Here is a 13408-nt window from a genome sequence, read left to right on the forward strand (position 1 = left end):
TGTGGGGCAGGGCTGAGTGGGGCGGGGTTGAGAGAGGAGAGGAAGCTGAGGTTGGGGAAGGGTGCGGAGAGGGGAGGGGGCTTTTCGAGGGGCGGGAACAGGGCTCAGGGAGGCTGAGTAGGGCAGAGGGGGCCGCCTAAGTTCTGTCCTCCCCTGGGGCCGTAGGACACAGGGTCAGGAGTGTATCAAGTCACCGAGTTTCTGACCATTCAGAAACCTGACCGCGTGCGTCTCCGGGGCTCGGGGTCGCCCCCATTCCATGCTCTCCCTCCCTCCCTCCCTCTCCTCGGGCCCTCCCGGCTCCCTCTGACCTCCCTACCCCCAGTCAGCTGTGTCTGTATTTAGAGCGGTGCAGGCCTGTGTCACTTTACTTCCGAAAGGGATTACATCCCTTAGTGCTGCCTTCAGAACCCCCCACACCTGTTGCGGCGCAAGCCCGTGCCATGGGGAGGGGGTGGTCTCGCTTCTGGAGCCACTGTGGGGGAGGAGGCTCAGCTGCCTCCCCTCCTCGAGAAACCTTCTCCCTTTGTGCAACCCCTCCCCTCTGAGCCCCTTCTCTAAGTCCCCATGTCCCCTTCCCGTCCCGGAGTCCCCTTCTCTAAGTCCCCCCGGCCCTGCCCCTTCCCCTCTCGGAGCCCCCTCTCTGCACGCCAACTCAGAGCCGCCTCGTTCCCAGGCTCCCCAAGGCCCCGCGCCCTGCCTGTCCCCCTCCTCCCCTGGCCTGCCCATTGTCCTGGCGAGGGGGTCCCGGAGGCTGGGCGGGCCGGGGTCTGCACGCAGGGGGCGGGAGTCTCCTGCTACCCAGTTGTCTCTGGGCAACGCTGGCAAACTTCGCGCCTAGACACAGAGGCTGCGCTGTTCTCTGGGAGGGGACAGGCGGCACAAGCTGACTGGGGAGATGCTGGCGGTGACGGCTGTGGATGTGAGTTTTCAGGCAGGGGGTGCCAGAGGCAGCTCCAACTGCTCCAGGTGGGAGAAAGGCTGGAGAACGTGGCCATGGGAAACGTTGTCCCCCTGCCGTCCCCACGGCGACCCCCAACTCACTCGACGTCCTTCCTTCCTCTGCAGGCCCTCCTGCTCTGCCCTGTCCCACAGTGGGGTCTTCCGTGCCTGCTCTGATACGTTCATCATCACAGCCTTCCCGGTTGGATTTTGCAATTAAACCTACTTTACAGATGAGAAAACCGAGGCCCAGAGAGCATTTGGTGATTGAAGTAGTGAGGAGACCACAATTTTTGGGGCTGTGGCTCAGGACCCGAGCCCCAGCTCTCCTGTTTTCTCTCCACATGACCTGACAGCTTCTCTGAGCCTCAGTTTACTCATCTGTAATGTGGGCAGACGGTGGCACCCATTTCCTGGGCTGTTTTTACTGTGTGGGGAATCAGATGCTTAGTATAGTCTAGGGTCCAAACTTGGGCTGCCAGTTACCAGCTGTGCAACTGGTCAGGCCATGTTGCCACTCTGTGCCTCAGTTTCCCCATCAATAAAATGGGGGCTATAATAGCATCTACTTCATAAAGTGGCTGTGACAATGAAAGTTAATTCTAGGCCGGGCGCGGTGGCTCACGCCTGTAATCCCAGCACTTTGGGAGGCCAAAGTGGATGGATCACTTGAGGTTAGGAGTTCAAGACCAGCCTGGCCAACATGGTGAAGCCCTGTCTCTATTAAAAACACAAAAATTAGCCAGGCGTGGTGGTGGGCGCCTATAATCCCAGCTACTCAGGAGGCTGAGGCAAGAGAATTGCTCAAAACCTGAAAGGCAGAGGTTACAGTGAGCCGAGATCGCACCATTGCATTCCAGCCTGGGCCACAGAGGGAGACTCTGTCTAAAAAAAAAAGAAAAAAAAAGTTAATTCTAGTATATACTGACTTGTAGGAAACCCTTTATAAATATTATTGTTACTATATTTTTCCCTCTGAGTTTGTGCCTTTTTTCTTTTTGGTGATAGGATCTCTGTCACTCAGGCTGGAGGGCAGAGATCACAGCTCACTGCAGCCTCAAACTCTCAGGCTCAAGTTATCCTCCTGCCTCAGCCTCCCAAGTAGATGGGACTACAGGTGTGCACCACCACGCCTGACTGTTTTATTTTTTTGTAGAGATGGGGTCTTGAAGTGTTGCCCAGGCTGGTCTTGAACTCAGGCTTAAGTGATCCTCCCGCCTCGGCCTCTGAAAATGCTGGTATTACAGGCATGAGCCTCCGCACCTGGCTTGAGTTTAGGCTTTCTATGAGCTTCAGAGAGGCTTGTGTGTGGGGAGGTCATCGTCCCAGGCCCTTCCAGGCCCTCAGGCTTGGAGTCAGGGATTGAGGGTGTGAGATGGTTCCCTGGGGTAACTCTATCTGGGAACCAGTCCCCGTGCCTGTTGAGTGATATAGCGGATTCCCCTGCCACACCCTTGGTCTCCCCTGCCTGGACTGTGTAGGCCACTCAGGGTCCCTGATGGTGGGGACTTGAGTCTGCCCCTGTCAGGATAATTGCCAGAGAGTGCACAGAGCAAAGGCTCCATAGCCCCCACCCTGGACTGTGACTCCCTGGGTGCAGAGGGGGTGCAGACCCTGCACATAAACAGGTGCACCTGGTGGGTCCTCACCTGAGGCTGCTGGGCCAGCAGCCCCCTAGCTCTCCCCCTACAAGCAGAGGGGAGAAGGGGCATAGCTGCCCCCTCTGCCTGCCGCAGCAGTCACCAAGGTTCCTGCCAGCTGCTCCCTTCTCAGAGTTCACTGGGCATCAGACTGTCAGGCACCCACAGCCGTGCCCTACCTCCTGGGGTTACCATAAACATACATTAACAGCCCCACCCAGCACTTACTGAACCCAATATGTCACACGTGTAATTGCACGCAATACCCCCCTCAACAGTCCACAAGGAGGCAGGTGCTATTATCAGCCTCATTTTATACATGGGAAACAGTCTCAGAGAGGTTCTATCACTTGGCCAAGGTCACACAGCAGGGGAGTCACACCGCAGGGACTCAAACTCCAGGCTGCGTTATTTTTTATTTTTTTTTCTGAAACAGGGTCTTCCTCTGTTGCCCAGGCTGGAGTGCAATGGGTCCATCTCGGCTCACTGCAACCTCCTCGTCCTGGGCTCAGGTGATCTCCTCACCTCAGCCTCCTGAGCAGCTGGGACTACAGGTGTGCACCACCGCGCCTGGCTAATTTTTTTGTGTTTTTTTTTTTTTTGTAGAGGCGGGGTTTCTCCATGTTGCCCAGGCTGGTCTTGAACTCTTGGGCTCGAGCAATCCTACCGCCTTGGCCTCCCAAAGTGTTGGGATTCCAGGTGTGAGCCGCCACGCCCAGCCCAGGCTGCACTCTTAACCACCACCCTTCGCTGTCTGTCACAACAAATAACAGCGTGTGTGGTCTGAGGCCACTGTGCAGGGCTTGGAGGTCTGTGCTATCATCAGCCTAATTGTGCAGAGGAGGAAAGCGAGGGTCAGAGACAGGAGGGCCTGGCCTAAGGGCACAAAGCAGGCAGGGGGAGGAATAAAGCCTGCCTCTGAGTGAATGAGTGCATGAGGAGGAAGTGAGGGTGGATGGGTTGGTGGATGGATGGGTAGAAAGGTGGTGAATAGGGGCTGGGCGAGGTGGCTCATGCCTGTAATCCCAGCACTTTGGGAGGCTGAGGTGGGCGGATCACCAGAGGTCGGGAGTTCAAGACCAGCCTGACCAACATGGTGACACCCCGTGTCTACTAAAAATACAAAAATTAGCCGGGTGTGGTGGTGGGCGCCTGTAATCCCAGCTACTTGGGAGGCTGAGGCAGGAGAATCACTTGAACCCAGGAGGCAGAGGTTGCAGTGAGCCGAGACCGCACCATTGTACTCCAGCCTGGGCAACAGAGCAAGACTCCGTCTCAAACAAAACAAAACAAAACTGTTGAATGGATGGGTGATTAGATAGATGGATGGATGGATGAGTGGATGAATGGATGGATGAATGGATGAGCGGGTGGATGGACGAATGGATGGATGAATGAGAGGTGGGTGGGCAGGTAGGTGGGTAAATGGATGTATGAATTTATGAGATGATAGTTGTATGGATTATGGATGGATGGATGAGCAGGTGAATCTATGCATTATGGGTGGGTGGACTGATAAATTGGTGCATGTATGGATTATGGATGAATGGATGGATGGATGGATGAATAGAGAGGTGGGTGGGGAGGTAAGTGGGTAAATGGATGTATGATTTGTAAGAGTATGAATGTATGAATGTATGGATTATGGATGGATGGATGAATGGATGGATGAATAGAGAGGTGGGTGGGTAGGTAGGTGGGTAAATGGATGTATGAATTTGTAAGAGTATGAATGTATGGATTATGGATGGATGGATAGATGAACAGGTGAATCTATGCATTATGGGTGGGTAGACTGATAAATGGGTGCATGTATGATGGATGGATGGATGAATAGAGAGGTGGGTGGGGCCGGGCGCGGTGGCTCAAGCCTGTAATCCCAGCACTTTGGGAGGCCGAGACGGGCGGATCACGAGGTCAGGAGATCGAGACCATCCTGGCTAACACGGTGAAACCCCGTCTCTACTAAAAAATACAAAAAACTAGCCGGGCGCGGTGGCGGGCGCCTGTAGTCCCAACTACTCGGGAGGCTAAGCCAGGAGAATGGCATGAACCCGGGAGGCGGAGCTTGCAGAGAGCTGAGATCCGGCCACTGCACTCCAGCCTGGGCGGCAGAGCGAGACTCTGTCTCAAAAAAAAAAAAAAAAAAAAGAGAGGTGGGTGAGTAGGTAAGTGGGTAAATGGATGTATGAATTTGTAAGAGTATGAATGTATGAATGTATGGATTATGGATGGATGGATGGATGGATGGATGGATGAATAGAGAGGTGGGTGGGGAGGTAGGTAGGTAAATGGATGTATGAATTTGTGAGAGGATGGATGTATGGATTATGGATGGATGGATTTGGATAGATGGATGAGTGGATGGATGGATGGATGGATGAATGGATGGATGAATGGATAGATTGATGGGTGGGTAGATGGATGGATGGATTGATGCATGGGTGGATGGATGGGTGAGTGGATGGATATATGGATTATTGGTGGATGGATGGATGAGTTAGTGGGTGGGCATATGGATTATTGGTGGATATATTAATGGGTGAGTGAATGGATATATGGATTACTGGTGGGTGGGTGGGTGGGTGGATGGATGGATGGGTTTTCACCCTTCCGCTGTAGGGAGCTCTAAGCTTGGTTCACACAGCAGATGGGGTGAGAGGGTGGTGGGTGGGATAGACACTACTGGAGTCCGTTCCAAGTAGGTAGAGAAGGATTCTGGAATCAATTCCAGGGCAGCATCTAAGAGAGCATCCAGCCATTCACTCCTTCAGCAAACATGTATTGAGCACCTGCTGCATGCCAGGTGCTCTTCCAGGCACTGGGCGTCTGTCCGGCAGAGAACGGAGCAGACAAAATCCCTCTTCTGTGGGGCCGACAACTTCAGGAGGGCGTGGGGGGTGTGAGAGCCCCATTGGAGCAGATTTAGGAGGGAACAGGAAACGGGGAAGTGGAGACAGCAAGTGTTGATGGCTCTCAGAATTTTACTATAAAAAGAACCAGGCCGGGTGCGGTGGCTCACACCTGTAATCCCAGCACTTTGGGAGGCTGAGGCGGGTGGATCACTTGAGGTCAGGAGTTCAAGACCAGCCTGGCCAATACGGTGAAACCCTGTCTCTACTAAAAATACAAAAATTAGCCAGGCGTGGTGGCGGGTGCCTGTAATCCCAGTTACTCAGGAGGCTGAGGCAGGAGAATCGCTTGAACCAGGGAGGTGAAGTTTGCAGTAAGTGGAGATCATGCTACTGCATTCCAGCCTGGGCAATAGAGTGAGACTCTGTCTTAAAACAACAACAAGAAAAACAACAACAACAAATCATTATCCGAATGGGGTTATTACCAGTTCCTGACGCTTCAGGCATTCTCCAATGGCTCCAGAGTCTGTCATGCCCTTGTTCACAAGGTTAAAAGTGGCAGCAGGCAGCCAGGGCCTCACAGCCCAAGGTCTAGGCCCAAGGATCTCCATGTGGAAGTTGTTGATTTCGATTTTAATGTGTTGATTTCAAAGCCCTGAAGGCTGCAGGTTCTTGCATCTCAGCCCTAGAGGAGTAATGAGCTTCTCCAGGGAGAATGAGAAGCTGGAAACAGCTTCAAGAACTCGGGTTACTGAGGCAGGGACAGGCCTGATGAAGGCTGGGAGGTGGGAGACCCCTGTCTGGCCTATCCCACCTGCCAGTTTATAGATTATGTGTGACGGGGCAGCACCCAGGAGCTGGGCCTGAATCTCATCCTTTCAGTCAATGGACATTTAGGGAGTGCACAGCAGGTGCAAAGGCTCTGGGGCCACGTGGAGCATGGACTGTTACAGAAACTGTTACAGGTTCCTGAATTAGCCCATTTTGTTTTCGTCTCAGAGCCTCATTTACCCCATCTGTGAAATGGGAATAAGAGAACCTACCTCTTTAAGTTGTGTATGTATGTTTTACACCATATTCAGACTGTGTGTGTGTGTCTACCTGTGTCCTTCCCGAAACACTTTAACACTCACTTGTTTTTTCTCTTGGAGACAGGGTCTCTCTGTCACCCAGGTTGGAGTACAGTGACACAATCACAGCTCACTGCAGCATTGAACGCTTGGGCTGAAGCAATCATCTTGCCTCAGTCTCCTGGGTAGCTAGGACCACAGGCATGTGCCACCATGCCTAGCTAATTTTTAATTTTTTTTTAAGAGGTGGGGTCTTGTGGTCAGGCACGGTGGCTCGTGCCTGTAATCCCAGCACTGTGGGAAGCCGAGGCGGGCAGATCACTTGAGGTCAGGAGTTGAAGACCAGTCTGGGCAACACAGTGAAACTCCATTTCTACTAAAAATACAAAAATTAGCTGGGCGTGGTGTAATCCCAGCTACTCAGGAGGCTGAGCACCTGTAATCCCAGCTACTCAGGACGCTGAAGCAGGAGAATCACTTGAACCCAGGAGGCTGAGGTTGCAGTGAGCTGAGATCCAGCCACCGCAATCACTCCAGCCGGGGCGGCAGAGCAATACTCTTTTTTTTTTGTTTGTTTTTAAGATGGAATTTCGCTCTTGTCGCCCAGGCTGGAGTGCAATGGCACAATCTCGGCTCACTGCAACCTCTGTCGCCCGGGTTCAAGCGATTCTCCTGGCTCAGCCTCCTGGGTAGCTGGGACTACAGGCGCCTGCCACCATGCCTGGCTAATGTATTTTCAGTAGAGGCGGGGGTTCACCATCTTGGCCAGGCTGGTCTCGATCTCCTGACCTCATGATCTACACAACTCGGCCTCCCAAAGTGCTGGGATTATAGGCATGAGCCACCGTGCCCAGCCCACAACACTGTCTTAAAAAAAAAAGAAGAAGAAGAAAAAAAAAAAGGGTCGGGCGCGGTGGCTCACGCCTGTAATCCCAGCACTTTGGGAGGCAGAAGGCCGGCGGACCACCAGGTCAGGAGATGGAGACCATCCTGGCTAACACGGTGAAACCCCGTCTCTACTAAAAATACAAAAAACTAGCCGGGCGTGGTGGCGGCGCCTGTAGTCCCAGCTACTCGGGAGGCTGAGGCAGGAGAATGGCGTGAACCCGGGAGGCGGAGCTTGCAGTGAGCGGAGATCGCGCCACTGCACTCCAGCCTGGGAGACAGAGCGAGACTCCGTCTCAAAAACAACAACAACAAAAGGTAGTTGTATTAGGATCCCATTTTATAGATGGGAAAATTGAGGCATAGAGCAGTTAGATTTGAACCGCTCTCCGCCCCCGAGTCCCCCCCCATGTGCTATCATCTCTGGCTCTGGACCTGGGGGTTTGTCAACATGTGTTCCTGGCATGACCAGCTGCACGAACATCACACATACCAGGAGCTTGCGCGGGTCTGGGGTGGGGGCCACAGCCTCCGGAACCTGAGCCTGTAGGTCAGCGCGTGCCCCAGTCCCGGGGGCCAGAGGAGGGAGCGCGTAGGTAGAGGCGACAGGTCCAAACTCCACGCCTTGTTCCCTCTCCGGGAGCCGGCTTCCCTCCCGCCTGCCTCGGCCTGGACCCGGCCCAGCTGCTGACCTCGGGAACTCGAGTACCTCCAGGGACGCAGGCAATCAATTAGAATTGGCAGCGCCTGCCTAAGTAAAAGGCCTGCTTTAATGAGGAGGCCGTGGCGCTGCCGTGGGCGCAGGCGCTGGGCTGAGCCCAGAGGGGGCTGGAGCTGAGGGGTCACGTGGCCACCAGGGGCCACCTGCCTGTCACAATTATGAGTCCCCGTGTGTGCGCTCATTCTGTTTATCATTAGACCAGGGCTATTTACAGCTCGGGGGAGAGCAGCCCCTAAGTCATGCAAGCCGCAGACATTTATTGAGCACCAACTGTGTGACAGGTCTTGTGCTGGGTTGGAGGAAACAGGAGGGGCAAGATGCCCTCCAGTGGGGGCCAGAGGAGGCATCAGGGTGGGCTTCCTGGAGGAAGCAACACATACATTGAAATTGGAATGATGACTGGAAATTCAGTCCCGAAGAAGGGAAGGGAGGAGGACTGTCGAGGCCTGGTTAAGAATGAGGCCAGGGCCGGGCGCGGTGGCTCAAGCCTGTAATCCCAGCACTTTGGGAGGCCGAGATGGGCGGATCACGAGGTCAGGAAATCGAGACCATCCTGGCTAACACAGTGAAACCCTGTCTCTACTAAAAAATACAAAAAAAAAAACTAGCCGGGCGAGGTGGTGGGCGCCTGTAGTCCCAGCTACTCTGGAGGCTGAGGCAGGAGGATGGAGTAAACCCGGGAGGCGGAGCTTGCAGTGAGCCGAGATCTGGCCACTGCACTCCGGTCTGGGCGACGGAGCGAGACTCCGTCTCAAAAAAAAAAAAAAAAAAAAAGAATGAGGCCAGGCGCCGTGGCTCACGTCTGTAATCCCAGCACTTTTGGAGACCGAAGCAGGTGGATCACCTGAGGTCAGGAGTTCCAGACCAGGCTGGCCAACATGAAGCCCCAAATCTACTAAAAGTACAAAAATTAGCCAGGTGTGGTGGCAGTTGCCTTTGATCCCAGCTACTCAGGAGGTTGAGGCAGGAGAATCGCTTGAATCTGGAAGGCGGAGGTTGTGGTGAGCCGAGATTGCGCCACTGCACTCCAGCTTGGACAACAAGAGCGAAACTCTGTCTCAAAAAAAAAAAAGAATGAGTCCAGCCTGGATTGTAGGGGCGCTCCTACCTGTAATCCCAGTGCTTTGGGAGGCCGAAGTGGGAGGATCACCTGAGGCCAGAAGTTAAAGACCAGTCTGGGCAACATAATAAGACCCCCATAACATTTAAAAATAAAAATAAAAAAATTAGCCAAGTGTGGGCTGGGTGCAGTGGCTCATGTCTGTAATCCCAGCACTTTGGGAGGCGGGGGAATCATAAGGTCAGGAGATCGAGACCATCCTGGCTAACATGGTGAACCCCCATCTCTACTAAAAATACAAAAAATTAGCCGGGCGGGGTGGTGGGCGCCTGTAGTCCCAGCTACTCGGGACGCTGAGGCAGGAGAATGGTGTGAACCCGGGAGGCGGAGCTTGCAGTGAGCCGAGATGGCGCCACTGCACTCCAGCCTGGGTGACAGAGCAAGACTCCATCTCAAAAAATAAAAATAAAAAAATTAGCCAAGTGTGGTGGCACACATCTATAGTCCAGCTACTCGGGAGGCTGAGATGGGAGGATTGCTTCAGCCCAGGAGGTTGAGGCTGTTGTGAGCTATGATTGTACCTCTGCACTCCAGCCTGGGTGGCAGAGTGAGACCCCATCTCAAAACAAAAAATTGAATTAGTTCCCGTGTACAGGTTGTCCAAAGGAAGATAACACAGCAAAGGACCATGAAGGCTGCAGATAGAATTTCTTCTCAAGGTCCTGAATCCATTACATCTGCAAAGACCCTATTTCCAAAAAAGCTCACATTCTGAGGTTCTGGGTGTGTATAATTTTTTTTTTTTTCCCAGACAGGGTCTCACTCTGTTGCCCAGGCTGGAGTGGGTGCAGTGGCGGGATCTCGGCTCACTGCAGCCTTCACCTCCCAGGTTCACATGATTCTCCTACCTCAGCCTCCCGAGTAGCTAGGATTACAGGTACCTGCCACCATGCCCGGCTAATTTTTGTATTTGTATTTCTTTTTTTTTTTTTTTTTTGAGATGGAGTCTCGCTCTGTTGCCCAGGCTGGAGTGCAGTGGCGCAATCTCGGCTCACTGCAAGCTCCGCCTCCCGGGTTCACACCATTCTCCTGCCTCAGCCTCCCGAGTAGCTGGGACTACAGGCGCCCACCCCTGCGCCCAGCTAATTTTTTCTATTTTTAGTAGAGATGGGGTTTCACCATGGTCTCGATCTCCTGACCTTGTGATCCGCCCACCTTGGCCTCCCAAAGTGCTGGGATTACAGGCGTGAGCCACCACGCCCGGCCTGTATTTCTATTATTTATAATTTTTTTTTCCTGAGACCAAGTCTCACTCTGTCGCCCAGGCTGGAGTGCAGTGGTGCAGAGGTTGGCTCACTGCAACCTCTGCCTCCCGGGTTCAAGCGATTCTCCTGTCTCAGCCTCCAGAGTAGTTGGGAATACAGGCGTGTGCTACCACCCCTGGCTAATTTTTGTATTTTTAGTAGAGACGGGGTTTCTTCATGTTGGCCAGGCTGGTCTCAAACTCCTGACCTCAAGTGAGCTGCCTGCCTTGGCCTCCCAAAGTGCTCAGATTATTACAGGTGTGAGCCACCACGCCCGACCTATTTATTTATTTATTTAGTTTTGAGATGCAGTCTCACTCTGTTGCCAGGCTGGGGTGCAGTGGCGCGATCTTGGCTCACTGCAACCTCCACCTCCCGGGTTCAAGCAATTCCCCTGCCTCAGCCTTCCGAGTAGCTTGGACTACAGGCGTATGCCACCATGCCTGGCTAATTTTTTTTGTGTGTGTATTTTAGTAGAGACAGGATTTCACTATGTTGACCAGGATGGTCTCGCTCTCCTGACCTCGTGATCCGCCCACCTTGGCCTCATGAGCCACCGCGCCCGGCCTTTTATTGTTATTTATTTATTTATTTATTTTTGAGATGTAGTTTCACTCTTGTTGCCTAGGCTGGAGTGCAGTGGCGCGACTTCAGCTCACTGCAACCTCTGCCTCCCAGGTTCAAGTGATTCCCCTGCCTCAGCTTCCCGAGTAGCTGAGATTACAGGCACTTACCACCATGTCTGGCTAATTTTGGTATTTTTGGTAGAGACAGTGTTTCATCATGTTGACCAGGCTGGTCTCTATCTCCTGATCTCAGGTGATCCACCCACCTCGGCCTCCCAACATGCTGGGATTACAGGCATGAGCCACTCTGCCCGGCCTATTTTTTTTTAATTAATTTTTTTTTTTGAGATGGAGTCTGGCTCTGTCACTCAGGCTGGAGTGCAATGGTGCAATCTCGCTTCACTGCAGCCTGCGCCTCCCAGTTTCAAGAGATTCTTCTGCCTCAGCTTCCCTATTAGCTGGGACTACAGGCGCCCACCACCATGCCCAGCTAATCTTTGTATTTTTAGTAGAGATGGGGTTTCACCATGCTGCTCAGGCTGGTCTCAAACTCCTGACCTCAAGTGATCCTCCCACCTCATCCTCTCAAAGTGCTGGGATTACAGGCCTGAGCCACGACTCCCAAATGAAGTGTATGTAATTTTTTTTTTTTTTTTTTTTTTTTTTTTTTTTTTTGAGACGGAGTCTTGCTCTGTCGCCCAGGCTGGAGTGCTGTGGCGTGATCTCGGCTCACTGCAAGCTCCGCCTCCTGGGTTCACGCCATTCTCCTACCTCAGCCTCCTGAGTAGCTGCGACTACAGGCGTCCACCACCAAGCCTGGCTAATTTTTTTTTTGTATTTTTTTTTAATACAGATGGGATTTCACCATGTTAGTCAGGATGGTCTCCATCTCCTGACCTTGCGATCTGCCCCCCTCGGCCTCCCAAAATGCTGGGATTACAGGCGTGAGCCACCGCGCCCGGTGTGTTTTTTTTTTTTTTTTTTTTTGAGACAGTCTCGCTCTGTTGCCCAGGCTGGCGTGCAGTGGCACGATCTCGGCTCACTACAACCTCTGCCTTCTGGGTTCAAGCAATTTTCCTGCCTCAGCCTCCCGAGTAGCTGGGACTACCAGGTGTGTGCCATCACGCCTGGCTAATTTTTTGTATGTTTAGTACAGATGGGGTTTCACCGTGTTAGCCAGGATGGTCTCAATCTCCTAACCTCGTGATCCACCCGTCTCAGCCTCCCAAAGTGCTGGGAGTACAGTCCTGAGCCACCGATCCCAACCGAGGTGTATGTAAGTTTTGAATTTATTTTTGCAAGCAGGCACTACTCAACATAGTACAATATGTGCTTGTTCCCATCTGCCTCCTGCTCTGGAATGTCAACTCCAGGAGGGCAGATTTCTGTCTGTTTTGAACACCACAGTGTCCCCTGTACCTCAAATACTGTTTGGCACACAGTAGGCATTTGATAAATGTTTTTTTTTTTTCCGCAAACAACTATGAAGCACCCACTGTGTTGTTCTCACACAGAAATGGAGTTTTTCATGCTCTGAGGACTTGGGGCAAAGAGAGAGAAGGACAAGGAGGAGCCACGGTGACTGCAACTTCCGTTTTTTTTCTGCAGCCTCGGGTGCCAGCAATAATAACACAGGACCTCTAGGCAGAGGAAGAGAAGAGGCGCTGAGGGAGGCGGGGCTTCTGGAGGGGACACAGCCCCTGGGGATCAGGCCGGGGAGGCGGGAGTCCAGCTGGAGTCCCTGGAGTCCCCAGCAGAGAGGCTGGCTGGCTGGCTGCCCTGGCCTGCCCGCTTTTTCTGGGGTGGATGGGAAGGGCTGACACCACCAGAGGAAGGCAGGGTGGAGGTGGGGAGGGCGTCTGCACCTGGACCCAGGAGGAGGTGGGGGAAAGAAGTAGAGGCTGGGAGGGGGAGACACAGGAGGTGAGGAGAGAAAGAGAGAACCAAAGGGAGATAGAAAGAGACCCGCACAGAGAAGCTGAACTGAGGTCAGACAGATAAAAGACAGAGAGACTCACACAGAGGGTGACAAAGATAGAAACACAGAGAGATGGACAGGGGCAGTCAGAGATAAAGGGAGACTCAGAGAGACAGAGGAGACCCACAGAGATACAGACTTAGAGAGATAGAGAGAGAGAGACAGAGACCTAGAGAGACAGAGAACAAGAGAAAAGAGACAGAGATAAAAAGAGATAGTCAGAGATAAAAGGAGACTCAAAAGACGGAGAACCAGAGAGAGAGAGGCCGAGAGAGAGAATTAGCCATGCGTGGTGGCAGGTGCCTGTAGTCCTAGCTACTTGGGGGGCTGAGGCAGGAGGATCCCTTGAACCCGGGAGGCAGAGGTTGCAGTGAGCTGAGATTGCAC

Source organism: Macaca nemestrina, chromosome 20 (assembly GCF_043159975.1).
Source record: "Macaca nemestrina isolate mMacNem1 chromosome 20, mMacNem.hap1, whole genome shotgun sequence".
NCBI lineage: Eukaryota > Metazoa > Chordata > Mammalia > Primates > Cercopithecidae > Macaca > Macaca nemestrina.